Source organism: Balaenoptera borealis (assembly GCF_965194805.1).
Source record: "Balaenoptera borealis genome assembly, chromosome: 16".
Taxonomy (NCBI): Eukaryota; Metazoa; Chordata; class Mammalia; order Artiodactyla; family Balaenopteridae; genus Balaenoptera; species Balaenoptera borealis.
Genome location: NC_138872.1, coordinates 70,752,353 through 70,765,243, shown reverse-complemented (window position 1 = coordinate 70,765,243; position 12,891 = coordinate 70,752,353).

Here is a 12,891-nt window from a genome sequence, read left to right as displayed (position 1 = left end):
CCACCCACTCAGGGTTTCTGCTCTGGTGACTGCTGTTCATTTCTCCTACAGATTTATCTCTGCCTTGTTACTGTTTGCCATCACCACTTCTACATGCTCAGGAACCTCTCCCACTTTAGAATAATAGCTTTATAAGAATACTCTCTCAATGCCATGCTCATAGGTTCTCACACTCAAATAGCAGGAGATTTTGAAAGCAGATGTCTCGGCTACATCACAGAACAATTAACAGAGTCTGCGGTGGTGGTGAGCCCTGGAATCAATATGTTTTGAAACTTCCCCAGGTGATTCTATATCCAGCCAGGGTTGAAAATCACTGCTACTGTCTTATCGCTTCCCTTCTTGCCATAGAAAATCTATTTAAAATTAGCCCAAGATACTGTCTCTGTTTCCCATCCTCTGATTGACTCCTCAGTCCAATGCCATCCAGCTTTGTTCTATCAATTTACTAAAATTGCTTTGAAAATTTCACTAATAACGCTCTATATCTAAATCCAGCTGACACTCCACTTGACTCCTGGAGCATTTGATAGTACTGGCTGCGCCTTCCTTCTTGCAATGGCCTCTCTGGCCCCTGTGATACCAGCCTTTGTTGCTTATTCTGTATTTATTCCTTTTCACCCTCTTTTATGGGCTTCCTTCCTTCAGCCACGTTTTTGGATATTGGTGTTCCTAGCATTTCGTTCTCTTTTCTCCCTGGCTGAGTCAATCTATTATTTCCGTCTCTATAATGGTGTTTTCCTAATTTCCATTTCTAGCCCAACTTTTTCAAGCTCCAGATCCTTCTCTTCCACTACCTGTTGAATGTCTCACATGCCTCTTCCCTAAACCAGATTCACCTCTTTTACTCTGCATCTCCTCATATGACCTCATCAGGATACCCAATCCTGAAATCTAGGGTCAGTTTTGTTTATTTCTCTAACTCTCTTTCATGTGGAATTGGTCACTGGGTTCTGAAAAATTCCACAGCCTAAATACTTACTGAGTCTCTCTGCTTCTCTCCCATTCCCCAGATCATATTCACTGTCTTAGCTCAGGTCTTCATTTCTCTCGTAGATCGCTTTCTTAGTCTCACCTCCTTTAAGCCATTCTCCACTCTATCATCACAGTGATTTCTCTATAAAATCTGACCATACCTTTTCTCCTTAAAGCTGACCTTTCAAAGACTCTCTGTAGCGCAAATATTAAAACCCAAGGTCCTTGAGATGTGTGTGGTTGTTACAGTTGGATAGAAATATGACTTACAGAAAAATGCCAGTAGATGCAGGTGTGGGATGAGTGCTCCTTTAATGTAGGCAAAGACAAGATTTTCAACACACAGATGGGTAACCAGAGCAGGAGGGTGGAGAGACCAACTTCCCTGACCTTCAGGTGCCATGACTTGAGCTTCAGGTTCCATGAAGGCACCCCACTGCTCCAACAGGTCCTTGAGAAGATCCCTTTTTGCCGTTTTGGTTTGTTTTTATTTCCCTATCAAGTGAAGTCGAGATGCTAGTTATGTGCATGTCTGACCACCAAGTGCCAGTAAAGGATAATAATGCCAACACATTTTGGGGTACTTCTTTCAAGGATGGCAGAATCCAAAGTCGATTTCACACGTTTTCTTCCCCCGGCCCCACTGCCAGGGAGGTCCAGCCTCAATGCCTGTTCAGTCTATTCTGAAACCTGGTTTCTGCCTCTGCTTCTCTCTCCAGCCTCCTTTTCTGCTGTGCCCTACCTCACACCGTACGCTCCAGCCACACTGAAGTACCTGCAGGTATATAAATGGGTCATCATTCCTTTGGCATCACTGCATTTGTCCGTATAGCTCCTCATGCATGGAGCTTGGATATTTCCTTCTTATCCTTCAAGATTCACTCAGCATATATTCAAATTGATGACATTAATTTAAAGATGACAGATGATGTGGAGTCGCTGAAACAGCTTTTCATTGGCAATGTGACTATGGTATTGACAGTTTCAGGGAAAGATCTTTTGAGTGTATTGTCAGTGTTATGATGGAAGAAATCTTTTCAAATTCTGACAACTGCAAAATGTTTTTATCTGCATCACGATAGTTAAGACTATGAACTTGAGAAGCCAACATGAATGGGTTAAAATTCTGTTGCTACCATTTATTAGCTAGGGACTCAGGCAAGTTATTAATATCCCTGTGCCCCCAGCTTCCTTATTTACAAAATGGGATGATAATAGATACATCACAGTGTTGCCATCATGATTAAATTATCTTATAAAAGTAAACTTTTATGAGTGTTTGATGTTTTCATGGGTATTATACAAGAGAGGAAACATCACTTAGCATAAAACGTTTTTTATTAATCCATCTCTTTTTGTACATTTTTCATTAGCCAGGACCACTTAAGGAAACACAACTTTAAAACATATTGATCCTTATACAAGCATAAACTCAGGCATTAAAATTTTATGACAGCACCTCTAGATGAGATGGGCTCATCTCTCAGGGGATCTTGTGTCTTCAATTTTGCCTTGTCTTCACTAGATGGAACTACTATTAGTTGAACCAGCTGGACCTTAAGAGTCAAGAATTTGAGAAAGCTAAGGTTAATTGAATTTCTCCAAGAATAATAACCCACAGGCAAGTTTGCTTATTATAAAATGAAATAAACTCCTTCCTTAAAACTTTGCTTAAAAAAGATTCTTTCAGACTTTACTTGTCTATTAATATGTCTTCATTTATCACTAGACTGGGAAGTCCACTAAAGGTAGGAATCATGTGTTTTCATTTCTGTTTCTTTACTACTTAGTAAAAAGCCTGGCAAATCTTTGGTCTCATTAGATATTTGTGGAATGAATGAATAAATGAATGAATGAGTGAGTGTCAAATGGACTCTTGTCTAAATCATTCAGGGCTTCAAACTTTGGTCAAGGCAAATTAATTCCAAACACTCTATCTAGAGGTGTAGCGGGAATGCCCATTCTGAAATGGTCACCCCTATTCTGATCTCATCATCTTGGTGGAATTTACTGCTTTCTAACATTGTCTTATTTATTTATGTGCTTATGTGCTATCATTCATCCCCTGTACTAGAATGGAACTCCACAGGGTCAGAATCTTGTTCACACCTGAATCTCTAAGAACTAGCTCAGTGCCTAACACACTGTTGACGCCAGATACATGTTTGTTCAATGAATAAACGGCCTTGCTTTGATAGTGGGCAGCCTGCAGAGGGCCTTAAACACTGAGCTACCCTACAAAACAAATTATGGGGTGGGAAAAAGAACGTTCAGGACAAACAGCATGGCTGGGGCTGGGTCAGGGCAGGCTGAGGCATCTTGAGGGGAGAAGACAGATCTTTGTGTGCCCATTCCTTGTTTGAAAATTTTGGAGGAGAAGAGCTGGCAAACCCATTGAAAAAAGTCTAATGTGTGGGTTGACCCCCCAGCAGGTACTCATGACATTTGTAGTGCTAATGAAAGAAGGCAAATAATAACAATCACAACAATCATTGAGGCTTACTTTGGTTTACACACTATTTTAAGTACCTTGTTATATTAATCTCTGCTTCTTCGCTTTGACCTTCTAAGGTGCATACCATTATTAAATCCATTTTGCTGATAAGAAAGAGAGGGTACATATGCATGCAATAACTTGTCTAAAGTCACAGAGATAGAAAAGGGCAGGCTTGGACTCCAGTTCCTGTGCCTTTAACCACCGTGTTCACCAATAAACCCCACATCATTCTGCCTCCTCCTGTCAGCAGCCAACACCCCTACTTTCCCCTTCTGGGCTTGTTTTACTTTACCTGTTACTCATCACACTCCAGCCACCTTATTTGCCTTTTGTGTTTTGAACTCAAGTTTATTCTTGCTTCAAGGTTTCTGAAATTGTTATTACATTTGGCTTTAAACTGTGTTGTGTTTGACCTGATGATGTTTTTATCATTAAGAGATTCCACATAGAAATCTGAATATCCAGGTTAACTTAAAAAAGAAATCACAGGGACTTCCCTGGTAGCACAGTGGTTAGGAATCCACCTGCCAATGGAGGGGACATGGGTTTGATCCCTGGTCCAGGAAGATCCCCCATGCTGTGCAGCAACTAAGCCCATGCGCCACAACTACTGAACCTGCGCTCTAGAGCCTGTGAGCCACAACTACTGAGCCTGCATGTCACAACTACTGAAGACCATACACCTAAAGCCTGTGCTCCACGACAAGAGAAGCCACCACAATGAGAAGTCCATGCACCACACCAAAGAGTAGCCCCTGCTCGCCGCAACTAGAGAAAGCCCGCACACAGCAAAGAAGACCCAACACAGCCAAAAAAAGCAAAACAAAAACAAACAAACAAACAAAAACCCCAAACAAACAAAAAACCAAAAACACAGTATGTGGCAACACAGACCCTGCATTTCCATATGGCAACAGTTAACTGATACTAGGCCACTTAAGATGAAACAAGCACTTCACTTAACCACAGTTGCCACCCTTCCCTATTGCTTCACCCAGGCTCCTTTGCTAGTTCTTGTTACTTTCTTGACCTCTGTAGGCATCCAATATTTTGAGTCCTACTTTACATCTAGTTCATCTACTGTGTCAGAGAGACCTGAAGATATAGAGAAGACTCTTTCCCAAAGCTGCCAGTTTTACGTAAGATCTCTGATGCATTTCCATGTCCCTTGGGGGCTCAGAGCCAAAAAAAAATATATTATCTTAGAATCTTGTTAACATTCACATTCTACTTCAGTAGGTCTGGGATGAGGCCTGAGGTTCTGCATTTTAAGGAGCTCCATGGTGGTACCAGTGCTGCTGGAAAAACAAAGATTAAAAGAGATGTGATATTTCTTATTTTTAACCCATTTTTAAAAGTTGAAAAAAAATCCTGCTGCTTCTTTTTTCTTTTTTTGATTGTGAAATAAATTTTACTAAGTAGTTATAATTGCAGACACTCAGAAGTCTCAAGTTAAATGCTGCAAGGGCCTGAGAGATTACCTGAGGCAACAGAGAAAGGCCCAGAGGCCCAAAGAAGGGATGTGATGTGCTCAAGGCCACACAGGAAGTCAGAGTCAGGCTTCAGACCATGTTCTTTGATTCTCTGCCCACAAATCTCTGTACAGCAGGCTACCGACTGCAGGATCAGAGAGGAAGCTGGGAGCAGTGCATCTGTCCCTGAAGTGGGTGCAAGGCCCCCAGGACGCCTTCATTAACAATGTACAGTAATTCCCCTGTGCCCACCCTTGTATTCATCAGGGGAGCCACAATTATCTTTACGCTCCTCCTGGAGACAAACTGTCCAGGTAGCCTCGTTAAGAAGTTATGTTTAAAAGCTGGACTAAAGCTGTAGGTCATCTATAATCTACTAATTATTTAAGAGTGTATGTCTTAAGGCATCTGAAAATTACAGAGATATTTCATAGTCTCATTTTGGAGCATAGGCATGGTGCTAGCTATGGGTAGATCTGTTTTGCTTGGGAAAAGTCAGGAATGAAGAAAAACCTGGAAAATCCAACAACTGAAATGCTGAGTGGTGGAGGGCAGTGTTGGGTGGAAATATCTGATAACCCAAGCACTGGTGGTCCTGTAGGAAAGCAAAACTGAGACAGTAGGTGGATTGGAGGTCAGATCTGAGGTTGGAGGCCATGGAGACAAATGATGGGGGTGGTTATTATAGGAGGAATCAGGACAGCCCCAGAGTATATGGGGCACAGGAAGTAAAGGGTCTGGGTCAAGCGCCAGGGAAAATGGATTGGCCCCATGATGCTGGTCTTTTTCTTTGCTTTTCAAAAATTTATTGATTTATATAATACCCATATGGTAAAAAACAAAAAACAAAATGAAAAACTCAGGCAATGAAAGTGGTAATACATTGAAAATAATTCTCCCCCAGTGTCTAATCCCCCATTTCCCAGTCTGCCAGCCCCAGAGGCAACAGCTATGTTCTGTTTTTTATGTACCTCTCAAGATATATTACATGTGCACGTTTACTTTTACACCTATGGAAGAATGTTATAAACTTTGCTCTACACCTTTTTTCCTGTGTATCAATATATCATACATCTTGAATATCATTTCATATCAGTACATATCAATCTCCCTTATTATTTTAACAGCTGCATTGTATTCTATTAAAATATAGCACTGTAATTTATTTAACCTGCCTTCTATAAATGGTTGGCTATGCTATTTGCAGTCTTTTGCTACCACAAACGATTTTGCGAAGAATATCTTTCTACAACTGTCTCTACATCATGCATGAATATATCTGTAGGATAACTTCTAGAAGTGAAATGACTGGGTCAAGTGTGTATCTGTATCACTCATTGTGATAGGTATTGTCAAAATTGCCCTCCAGGGAGATTGCACCACACTTATACTCTCATCAGGCATGTATGCTGGTGAATTTTCTCACACCCTTGCAAACAATTTATCGCCAAATGTTTCAGGGGCTTTAAAAAATTGAGGTATGATTCATAAACAGTGATATGTACAGACCTTCACTGTACAGTTTTGACAGTTGCATAAACTCTCACCCCAATCAAGACAAATTCCATCGCTCCAGAAGGTTTTTCTCAGGGCTCTTTCTAGCCAATTCTGGCTCCTGCTCCAAGAAGCAACTGCTACTCTGATTTTTACCACCATAGATTTTTGTTTTTGAACGTCATATAAATACGATGTGTTCTCTTGTGTTTGACTTCTTTTGATTGATTTAAGGTCTGTGAGATTCATACATGCTGTTATCAATGTTTGTCCCTTTTCATTGGTAAATCGTATTCCATTGTGTGGCTATATCAAGATTTGTTTGTCCATTCTCCTCTTGAAGGACATTTGGGTGGTTTTCAGTTTGGGGCTGTGATAAGTAAAGCTATCAATAACATTCTTGAACAACTCTTTGTGTGGACATATGTTTTTGTTTCTCTTGGACACATGTCCAGGAGTAGAATTGCTGCATTATAGTGTAGGTGTATGTTTTATCATGTAAAAGACCACCAGGCTGTTTTCTGAAGTGGCTGAACCATTTTACACTCCCAACAGCAATATGTGGTGTTCTCAGTCTTTTACACAGGGATCATTATATTGGGTGTGAGGTTTTATCTCATTACTTTAATGAGTATTTAATGCATTTCAATGAGTTTTAATGTGTAATTCCCTGATGACTAAAGATATTGAGCACCTTTTCATGTGCTAATACGTCATTAATTTATTTTCTTTTGTAATGTCTGTTCAAGCCTTTTGACAATTTTTATTGGGTGGTTTGTCTTTTATTATTGATTTGTAGGAGTTCTTTATGTAATATGGATACTATTTTTTGGTCAGATATATATTTTCCCCCAGTCTGTGGCTGACCTGTTTTTTAATGATATAACTTGATGAGCAAAACTTTAAAATATTGATGAAGTTCCATTTATTTTCTTTTATGGTTAGCCCTTTTTCTTTCCTAAGAAATCTTTGCCAAAGCTGTGAAATTGTTCTCCTATATTTTCTTTCAGAAATTTTATAGTTTTAGCTTTTAAGTTTCTATCTATGATCCTTCTTGACTTGATCTTTTGTACATGGTGTGAGATAGAGGTCAAAGTTCATCTTCCCCCATATGCTTATTCAGTTGTTCCAGTGCTATTTGTTAAAAAGCTGTTTCTTTCCCCCACTGAATTGCTTGGGCTCCTTAGTAAAGAAAAACAACAACAACTGACTGTGTAATTATGGGTCTTTTTCTGGATTCTCTCTTCTGTTGCAATGATTCTTACTCTAATGCCATAGTCACTTGATTACTGTAGCTTTGTTATCAGTTTTAAAGCCAGGTTGTGGGGGTCCTCCAACTTTGTTCATTTTCAAGATTATTTTGCCTATACTAGGTCTTTCATTTATACACAAATTTAAAAATCAGCTCATCAATTTCTACAAATGGGCTGCTGAGATTTTGATTGATTTTGCATCAAATCTATTGATCAATGTATGGAGATCTCATCCTAACAAATTAAGTGCCCCAGTCCACCAGCCTATGAACATAGTATACCTCGCCATTTATTTAGGTCTTGTTTAATTTCACTTAGCAATGTATTGATGTTTTGTCATTTTTTAGCACACAAAGGGTTCTTGCATAGCATTTATTTAATGTACTTCTACAGTTTTTTAATAGTTTTCATGCTATTAAATATTTATTTAATTTGCCAATTATTTATTGGTGTTATATAGAAATATAATTGATTTTTTAATAGTCAAATTGTATTTAATAATTTTGCTAAATTTTCATATTAGTTCTAGTAGCTTTGGGGCAGATTCCCTTGGATTTTCTGCATATACAATCATGTCAATTTGAATAAAGGTATCATTACTCCTTTTCAATTTTTGTATCTTTTATGAGCTTTTGCCCAATGTTGAATAGAAATGGTATAAGTGGACATTTGGCTTTTTTCCCCCAGTTTTTTTTTGGATATTCACTCAATATCTTTTTTTTAGGTTTAATTGACATAAAATTATATTAGTTTCAGGTGTACAACACAATGATTCAGTATTTGTGTATACTGCAAAACTATCACCATAATAAGTCTAGTTAACATGTCATCATTCATAGTTACATTTTTTTAATCTTGTGATGAGAACTTTTAAGATCGAATTTTGACAAACTTTTAAGATCAAAATTTATTGACAATTTTTGAGCTTTGTCAACCCAAAAAGTAGTATCTCATTTTTTAAAATTTAAAGAAAGTATTAGATGAAGTTTAGCATACTTTCATATGTTTAAAATCCATCTAGATTACTTTTTCTGTGAACTATTCATATTTCTATCAGACTCTTGAACAAGTTTGTTTAAATCAGACCCATCTATGGCCTCTCTCTCTGTTACCATGAGTAATCATTTTATGGTATGTTGTCTTCCTAGAAGGCATTAGTCTGGAAACAGTTTTGAAGTCAGACCAACAAATTCTCCTCATTGCTCCTATCTTTGCGCTTACCCTGTGTCAGGCACCAAAGTAAATGCTTTGCATACTTCATCTGCAAGAGGTAGAATCATGTACCAATGACTGGGGTTCTAGTACATATTCTACCTTTTCCTAGATGTAGGTCCTTGAGCAAGTTACCTAATTTCCTTTTCCTTCAGTCTCCTCATCTGTAAACTGGAGGTGATGATAATAGTGCCTAACTCATGGCATTGTTCTGAGAATTAAATAAACTAATGCCGGGAAAACATGTATCACAGAGTCTGATACATACATAGTAAATGCTACATAAGTGCTTTAAAAATACCTCATTTAATTATCTTAATAACCCTGTGATAAATGAATTATCCTCACTTTGTGGACGAAAATTCTGAGGCTTAGTCAAGTTAAGCAATTTTCTGAAGGACACTGTTAGTAAGTAATGCAGAATTTGAATCCGAAAATCATATGCCAGAGATTCTACTTGGAACCAGTACTCTCTACTCCTTGTGAAGTATTTTTATCTCCATTACAGATTTGAGGAAACTAAGGCACAGAGAGAACTGAGTGAGCGATGCAAGGTCCATAAGGGTCTTAGTCAGGATTTTAACCATTCTTCCTTACACCATAGCTTATGCTTTTGACCTTGTTCTACACTCTTCTCCTAATGCTAACCTGTTTCTCAGGGGTTAAAATCTGGCACTGCTCTTTCCAGCTGTGTAACCTCAGACAAGTTACCTAATTTCTTTGAGCTTCCATTTCGCCTCTGTAAATTTTTTTTAAAATGGGACAATTAATAATAATAGGAAAATGAAGACCACTCAAGTGAGAACAAACAATCTGTTTACTCAGGACTTGCTATAACAAGGGAGTCAGTCACCATCCATCACTCATGTTTGGCAGAGACTCAAAGGCTCTCCATGGAGTGAGGGACCATCACAGAGAAATAGGCTTCAGGTGTGCCCTGCTTGGAGGTTGTTGGCATGGGGAAGCTGGAGGTGAGCTAACTAGGAGTATCTTATGCTATTGGTTTGGGAAGAGTATGTCTGGCTTTCTCTGGTTGCTCTTGAGTTAGAAGCTGTGGCAAAAAAATAGGGAAATGTGCAGCTGTGAACCAAGTCCTGACCATTCTAGGCTGATTGCCCAGAGGTTGTGAGTCAGAGTTCTGTTGTCCTACGTGGTCTGACCATTGTCTGTTTGTACAGTCAGTCTCTCAATAATAAGTACCTTATTCATCTGTTAAGATGGATTTTAACAGTATAGCACCTCCCCTATAGCACTAGCTCATAGTAGCGCTCAGCAAATATGATTGAATCTGAAGGTGCTTTGCCACCTTGGGATGGATTCTCATACTAAGCAAGCAAAGGGGCCTTCACCTTCAGATGTCATGATACTCCACAGGATAGTGTGAGGTGAAACCTGCAAGGGAAGAGACACACCTGGCTCCAGCGATCCTCCCCAGGGAAACTCATGGTGTCTCAGGAAGACACAGCCCAGCAAAGTTTTGCCTAAAACTGTAATTCTCAACCCTGGCTTCGTATTAGAGTCACCCGGGAACTTGTAAAAAATCCTGATGCCTGATTCTGAGTCATTTGCTCTGGAGTGGGTCTTGGGCATGTTTTTAAAATTCTTAAGGATATTCTAATGTACAGCCAGAATTTAGAACTACTCCTAAAACATTAATTCTCCTATTTTTTGCAACAGTCGTCTATTGTACCTATTGCTAGGCTCATAGATAGAAGCTCATTCATTCATTTATTCGTTCAGCCATCAGAACATGGTGCCTGCAGGGTGTTTAGACCTGTGCTGGGTTCACTGGGAGCGGTGTTGAGTAGAGAGCTCTTCCTGTGGCATGTACCACATACTGGCTAAGAGCATGCATGCTTCAGGGTCAGACAATCATGGACTCCAATATAAATCTATCTGTTCCCTCTTCAGTGATTTTGGACAAAGTATTCTTGACTCACTTGCTACAATGACCTGGACAAGACCTACACTTCTAGCAACCTTCATTTTCTCATCTTTAAAATGGGGATATATTGGTTGGGGTTTGGTTAGAAAAACAGAAATCACACTAGGTATTTCAAATGGAGAAGATTTAATACAGAGGATTGGTTACACAGGTGTTAGGAACCTCGAAGAGTGAAAAAGGGGAGGTGAAAGTATCCTAAATATTAGAAATGTAGAAAGCAGTAACTATTCCTTAGTGCTGGGTAGGAAAGGCAAGAGGTGATGCTACAGAATTTAGGTGCTCGTGGGAGAATACCTTGCAGGTGGGCATCTGGAGCTTGAAGGGAAGTCCTCCACAGGAGGTTCTCACATCTTAGGGGACACCAGGTGGCTGGCATTTACACATGTGGGGGCGGTAAGTGACAGCTGCTGGGAGTGGCTAGAGCCTTGACTGTCCTCTGCTGTTGGAGAGATGCTGACAGAAGCTAGAGAGAGCGAGTCCCTTCTCCCCTCCTCCTACCAATCTTTCAGCAACGCCTCCTTCTGGCAAAACCCAAAAGGAAGCCAGGCATCAAGGAGTTCTGGGATATGAAGTGTGCAGACAGCCAGCCCCACAATCTCAGAGTAGAGCAGAGGTTGGCAAAGTACAGCCCACAGGCCAAATTTAGCCTCCTTTCATGTGGCCCACAATTTAAGAATAATTTTACATTTTAAAATGTTGAAAATAATCAAAAGAAGAATAATATTTTTGACATGCGAAAATTATGTAAAATTCAAATTTCAAGTGTCCATGAATTCCAGCCAGGTTCATTGGTTTATGTGTTGCCTATGGTTACTTTTGTGCTACAGTGGCAGTGCTGAGCCTTTGTGACAAATACTTAGGTCCACAAAACCTAAAATATTTACTATTTGGCCGTTTACAGAAAATGTGTACCACCCCCTGCCGTATGGTTTAGAGACTGTTTTGGGGGCTGAGAGATAATAAGTAAGATAATAAATGACCCCTTGCAGAACAAAAATGATGACTGAAGGAGTTAGTATGTGTAAAGTACTTATTAGAGATTTTTAACCTACAGCAAATACTTAACCCATTATGAGCCTGTACTGTGTGTCAGACACTAGGCTAGGTTTTGGGGTGCCAGAGATGAATAAGGCATAGTTATGACTTCCAGGAGATCCCAGCTTGGTAGTGGTGGAAATTGGGTAAGAAAAAACATCAAAGCAATATAATAAATGCATTATTAATATCCTACTGTTTGCCCTTGCTGTTGTGGGCTGCAGGAGAGACACCACACAAATAAGGCCTCAGGCATTTCCTGTACTAGAACAGAGGTGTGGTTCCACCATACCCCCCCGCCCCCCCATATACTGCTAGTGTAAATATTTGCCTTAGGACCTGTCTTTCCTCTAAAATGAGGAGGCCATCTCCATATCTCCAGAGTCTTATCTATTATACAGTTGACAATAGGCACCTGCATATATGTGTGTTGAATGACTGAAAGAACAAATTGGGATTAAGCAATGTTCCATTCGGAAGGCACCTTCTCATCTAGTCCGGTCTCTTCAAATGGAGAAACTGAGTTTCAAAGAGTTTATGCAGCTCACCCTCTGGGTGGTTGGATTAAGGAAAAACCTGCCTTTTCAGGGCAGGTATAGCCTCATGCCAAGGCACAGGGCTTGGTGGGCAGAGCTCAGACCAGAATTTCAGCCCTTGCTCACCCCTCTTCAGCTGGAGGCCTTGTGCAGTACATAACTTGTACAACCTTACAGGGCAGCCCCAACCTGCCTGCATCAGGTCTTTCTCCAGTGTCTGCCTCTCTGCACCCATAAGCCTCTAGTTTCAATTCCTCTACCTTTTCCAAAACATCCCTTGAGGCGCAGGTGGGTGGGGGACAAGATGTATTTACAGCTTGGTGTTTGAGAAAGATCCCATAGTGAAAGGGATCCTAAATCTTTCTGCAATTGGGCCGCACACTAATCACCTCCAGGTCCTGGGGCTGGCAGCTGGCATGGCTCTAAGTAGCCGGTTGTCACGCCCTCGCACACACATTCCTGTTGTCAGAAT